We start from the raw sequence: 6,549 nt of genomic DNA on the forward strand, positions 1-6,549 counted from the left end.
GGTAACCACTTTTTTATGCGGATTAAGTTTGCGTTCAGGGATCCCCACGCGAACCCCCAAAACCAAAACCCGAGTGCAGATGTGAGCCTAGCCTCACGGAACCACTCGGATTCGTCACTCAATATCAAGTAGGAAAGCAGGTTATATTTACAAATTTGTATATTCATCATTTATTATTGCATTTATGACAGTTTTATTGAAGGAGGTTTCCATCTATGACTACAGCAATCACACTGCTGCCTTTTCACTGAGAACTAGACACAACACCGTACATCTGTATAGAGATTGTGCTTTGTATTGCAGTTCTGAACAGTCTCATGGTCTGTAAAACCAAAGTGGTATTCACAGAGGCTAGTTCCTCAATCTTATAAGCCCAGGAATACCATTTAAGTGTAAATACATTGAATGGGGGAAAGGCCAGATACCTTATTCCATATTACCATATTATGGTAGCTAGACAACAGAGCATCTCCAAAATGGCAAGTCTTGTGGGGTATTCTGGAAAGCAGTTTTCCATACATACCAAATAGTGAATTTTCACCTGGATCTTGAACATTCAAGGTCATTGATGTATGTGGGGATAGAAGACTATCTTATGTAGTCCAATTCCAGTCAGCTACTGTGTATATGGCGCTGGAAAAGTTCATGCTGGCTATAATGGAAAAATATCAGAACACACAGAGATGTGCAGCTTTCCACATGGCCATAGACCAGTTAAAGTGACCATGCTGACCTCTGTCTACCACTGAAAGTGCCTGCATTTGGCCTATAAGCATCAATATTGGACTCGGCCCACACACAGTATAATATGTTCCACAATGGACCCCACCCCGTATTATATGCTCCACAGTGGCCCGCACACAGTATAATATGCTCCACAGTGGCCCCCACCCAGTATTATATGCTCCACAGTGGCTCCCACACAGTATAATATGTGTCCCACAGTGGCTCCACACTGTATAAAATGCTCCCAATGTCCCATTCTCAGCCACCTCAGGTGTACCCCATGAAATTTGACAAATATTCGTGAGGTTTGGCCCTCTGCTTCAGTAGAGGCCCAAGGGAGGTGATTAAAAATAACAAACACTTATACTTGCCTTACCTCTCCTAGGGTTCTTTGCTCCATCTGGCTCTCTTCAGCATCTTCTTTGGCCCTCTTCTGCCTGTGACTGAGGTGCTGTGCCCCAGATGTCACAGCTGTGGCCTCTTTTTGAGCCTCAGCGGCCACGTGGGCAGTGGTGATTTCATTACCCGATAACCTCAGTCACAGGCGGGAAGAGCCCTGGAGAGGATGGTTAGGACTGTCAGAAGCCCAGTAGAGGTGAGTATAAGAATTTCTTATTTTTAATCACGTCCCCTGGGCTGGCATCTATTAGGATGGGGCCTGGCAGCACGCCGGGCCCCTTCCCATTAAGAATATGTATAGCGATCAGGGATCAGGCTTTCCCCGACCGCTATCCCCGACACTGCAAAATTGGTCAGAAATGATTTCACCCCTTTCGACATCTGCCATAATAATATGGCAGATCTTGGGATTTTACGTAAATATGGTGTATGTTCATAGGCTGAGCCATCACCATAATTGCCTGGCCTTCACTGTGATAATATAAGTCTTTGGATTTTACAATATACTGCAATACATTAGTACTACAGTATATTGATAGATGATCAGACCCTTAATGGATTTAAAACAAGTTAAAAAAAAAAATCATCCCCCTTTCCTTAAACCATATACAGTATAAAAGGAAACCTAAAAATTGTTGGTATCCCTCGTTTAATGAAAGAAGAACCCATAATGGTCACAGAAATAACTTGAATCTGACAAAAGTAATAATAAATAAAAATTCTATGAAAATGAATAAATGAAAGTCAGACATTGCTTTCCACTTCAACAGAATAAAAAAAAAAAAAAAAAAAAAAAACTCATGAAACAGGCCTGGACAGAAACGATGGTTCCCTTAACTTAATATTGTGTTGCACAACCTTATGAGGCAACCGCTGCAATCAAACGGTTCCGGTAACTGTCAATGAGACTTCTGCACCTCTCAGCAGGTATTCTGGCCCACTCCTCATGAGCAAACTGCCCCAGTTGTCTCGGGTTTGAAGGGTGCTTTTTCCAGATGGTATGATTCAGCTCCTTCCAAAGATGTTCAATAGGATTTAGGTCAGGGCTCATAGAAGGCCACTTCAGAATAGTCCAATGTTTTCCTCTTAGCCATTCTTTTTAGCTATGTGTTTTGGGTCATTATCCTGTTGTAAGACCCATGACCTGTGACTGAGACCAAGCTTTCTGACACTGGGCAGCACATTTCTCTCTAGAATCCCTTGATAGTCCTGAGATTTCATTGTACCCTGCACAGATTCAAGACACCCTGTGCTAGAAGCAGCAAAGCAGCACCAGAACATAACAGCCTCCTCCATGTTTCACAGTAGGGACAGTGTTCTTTTCAAAATATGCTTCATTTTTCCATCTGTGAACATAGAGCTGATGTGCCTTGCCAAAAAGTTCGATGTTTGTCTCATCTGTCCATAGGACATTCTCCCAGAAGCTTTGTGGTTTGTCAACATGTAGTTTGGTTATTATTTCTTTTGTCAGATTCAAGTTATTTCTGTGGCCATTGTGGGTTTTTCTTTCATTAAACGAGGGATACCAACAATTTTGTCCACATGTATGTGTGTTCAGACAGCCTATCACACAATGTGTATACCTACCTTGCCAAGCCATGACACATCAATTCCTTTATGGATTACATGTTGCAGAGGTAGGAGGTGATCATAATAATGTGACTCCACTACGATATACTTAAGTTTATGCTGTATGTGAAGGACTGCAATATGCAAAGGTAGTCAATAACACAAAAGTAAGTTGGACAAAGGAAGAAAGGTAACTGCTAGGAACTGAAGATAAATACAAAATTCAGGAAACAGACTCTTATAATGTATATACAAGCTCAAGATGTGTTGTCTTGAGAACCGATGTCTGATCTTGCTACATTGTAGGACTAGTTTGGGTCAGACAAACAATTTCTGGTAGAGCAAGGGTAGGCAACCTTTGGGACTTCAGCTGCTGTCAAACTACAACTCCCAGCATGCATACTGGCTCTGCTGTTCCTGGAACTGCCATAGACTTGAATGGAACATGTTGAGAGTTGTAGTTTCACAGCAGCTGGAGTGCCAAAGGTTATTGATCCTTGTGGTAGAGTGTAGTAAGGGTGTGATAAAAAAAACAAAACAATGGTGTCATCCTTTAGCAAAAGTAGGTCACTGAAAAACATTAAAAGAGGAATAGAAATAGATCAGGTAGACTGAATCAATCTACTGTTTGTGCAGACACTTTAAGAGGAAATTTAAAGCTTTAGTTAGAACTTGGCACGCCTATTGATTCAAAAGCCAGTATTGGCACCGCTTTTCTGAACTGGATCAGATTAATGCCAAGAAAGCTGTACAGAATTTGCACTCTGTAAAGCAGACCCTCCTATTGAATAACTGTGCTAAAGTATAATGTATTGCAATCCAGTGTCTCCAGCAATAAGAGTTTTATTTAGAATGGAAAATGTGCTTAAAGAGGACCTTTCACCACTTTTGGGCACATGCAGTGTTATATACTGCCAGAAAGCCGACAGTGCGCTGATTTCAGCGCACTGTCGGCTTTCCCGATCTGTGCCCGGTGTAAAGAGCTTACGGTGCCGGTACCGTAGTGCTCTATGGTCAGAAGGGCGTTTCTGACCATTAGCCAGAGACGTTCTTCTGCCTCACGCCGCCAATCGCGCTGTACTGTGGAGCGGGGAGGAACGCCCCCTCCCTCTGCTCACACAGCTCTGTTACCTCTGTATGTAAACAGAGACCTAAAACTGTGTTTATTGAAAGCTGACTCTTGGTCCTGTAGCCTGTAAATTTGGGATTCTCATCACCTATCATATCCAGCTCTGCTACATCAGCTTCATATTGTGCATCAGCTTCATACTTGTTATATATTGTGCATCTTCCAGTGATACTGTGCTGATTTCTTTACAACCATCCCTCATTACTGACTACAAACATATACTGCTATGAAGAGAGATAGCAGATCTGGCTTTGTCTGGGCAACAGCAAGTGAAACCTCGCCCACCAATGTACCGAGAAAACCAGAAAGCGAACAGAGCAGACAGCATGCAGGTTGGTGAGCAGGCGAGTTGGGAAAACCCCTTTAACATTTCCTATGATCCTTGCAGTTCCTGTGCCATTTGTTAGCAGCTTCCCTTTAAACCCTCTTTCTCTTTGAACACTAAAGTAAAGACAATCTCTATTTGAAATTCAATAGGGTTAGGCAGCAAAACATTGTCTAAAAGTATTAAAGTATATATCTCAGAAAGGCTCCTTTAGACCGGGGCCCCACATTGCAAAAGACACTGCATTTTACAGTGTGGCCAAAGTGGATGTGAATTTCTCACCAGCTGTGATTTTCCTAGCCGTAAGTCCTATGATACATGTGACTACAGAGGCCAATCTATCCACTTCAACTGCGGGCCATGTAACATTATTCCCATCAGTCATATGGTCTGTTTGCAGCTCAGTCCCATTCAATTGAATGGGGCGCAACAGCAAGCACAGCTACTTCATAATGTATAACATTGTGCTTTTTTTCAGTGACAAGACCATGCTTGTCCAAACACTGCTTCTCTTCAAACATTTGATCCCAGTTGTGGAAGGATATGACCTCAATCTTAAGCCCTATTCACATCTGCATTCAGGTTTCTTTTCAGGGAGTCTGCTTGGGCACCCCCCAAAAGGAAACCTATATGGATAAAAAAAGCGGTTACCTAAGGAAATCCATGGACCCCATAGACTATAATGGGGTCCATGTGGTTTCCGCTCAGTTTCTGCATGAACCATGTGGAGAGAAAAGTGCTGCTTGCATTGACTAAAGTTAATATGGTGAACAGTGGAAAATGTAAAATACAATATTAATGGTAGATTTGCTGTTCTTTCACATTCCACTCCCTACAAAGTCAATCAGTATATCCCATCCTGCAATAAACAAGCCCTAATACAGCAATATGGAGGGGAAATTATAAAAGGCATTAATAATAAAACAGGGTTGGCACTTAATGAGTTAAATCCTCAGCTGTTTATGTCACCATGGTAACTGCAACCACTGACAGCCAATAGGATTGCAGGATCTGAGTTTGAAAGATCAGTTGACTGATGTCAGTTCCTTGGTGATGGAGGTGGAGGTGAGTGCTCGGCTCTGCTCAGCCAGATAGTAACTCTGGGGGACGTCTGTGGTAAGAGAGCGGGGTCTGATCCTAATACTGAAGACCCTATCAGATATTACACATATTATACATAGGTGGGGGATGGGGTGACGTGTCAGTAATGACCAGTATTAGCCTCTGTTCACATGAGCTTCATTGTACGTTTTTATGCTCATTTATATAACAAATACATCACATTTCTGTAATATTTCTTCCTCTGGCCGGTGGAATCCGTTTTTATCAGTTTTCATTCGACCTACAGGCTCAACAGATATCAAGAACTTGGCTGCTATATACCTGTAGTCAGTATATAGACAGTATGATTATTTTTACTTTATAGGAAATTACAACCTGAACTATAAACTGCAGTATACATTTGTACAATGGTGATCTATAGCTGATATATCCACCTGATGCATTGGAGACATCCACCTGAGCTTTATGGCAGCAATATTACCAGATGTGTATGCCTCAAATTTAATGTAAACAGAGTCTAAGGCTATGTTCACACTATCATTGTCAATGTTTTTTGCTGCAATCATAGCATGACAGCAAAGGACATTAACTGTAACAGACACAGACGAAGCCCCCTCTGTCTGTGTCCATTTCCACTGACTCCAATGTAAACAACTCGATGGTCGGTCTTCTGTTATATTTCTTTACTTTTGCCATTGTCCATGCACAACTTTTCTGCCATCAGAAAACTGAAAAACATAACATTATGTTTGTACATTGGGATAAATGCAGACAGACAGGAGGGGTCTATTTACATCTGTCATTTAATGTCCATTGCTCTCATTCTGTGATGAGATTAATGACTAATAACATTGCTTATACCTGTAGCTCTGTATCTCCCCTTCCACCATCACCCTGTCAGGTTATTTATTTATTTATTTTTACAAAGGACAAAACAGAAGGAGAACGGTATCAAGGTACCCCATATATAATGTCCATATGTGAGATCTTCATATCCATGTATACATATATGTAATCTGTGCTTCAATGAAGGCATCAGGAATTCTGAGATCTTTTCACTGTAGAAGAGGGAAAGGACCAGTTGACCTTGTCAAAGTCCTTCTCGGCATCAGTGCCTAATAAGGGAAGGGGGATCTTCACTAATTTTCCTCGATCAGTCTGGCTACCTGCATGTATAGTCCCTTCCCTGACTATTGCATATAAACCTGGCTTGTTCTTTTGCTATAAGTGAGGGGAGTAGGGGAGATAAACGGTGGGCTAGTGCTTTTGATGACCACTGAAGGTTGATTTTGAGAAAGGAAATAGGTCTACACCTGCCACAAGGTTTCAGATCCTTACA

This window comes from Leptodactylus fuscus, chromosome 4, assembly GCF_031893055.1.
Source record: "Leptodactylus fuscus isolate aLepFus1 chromosome 4, aLepFus1.hap2, whole genome shotgun sequence".
NCBI lineage: Eukaryota > Metazoa > Chordata > Amphibia > Anura > Leptodactylidae > Leptodactylus > Leptodactylus fuscus.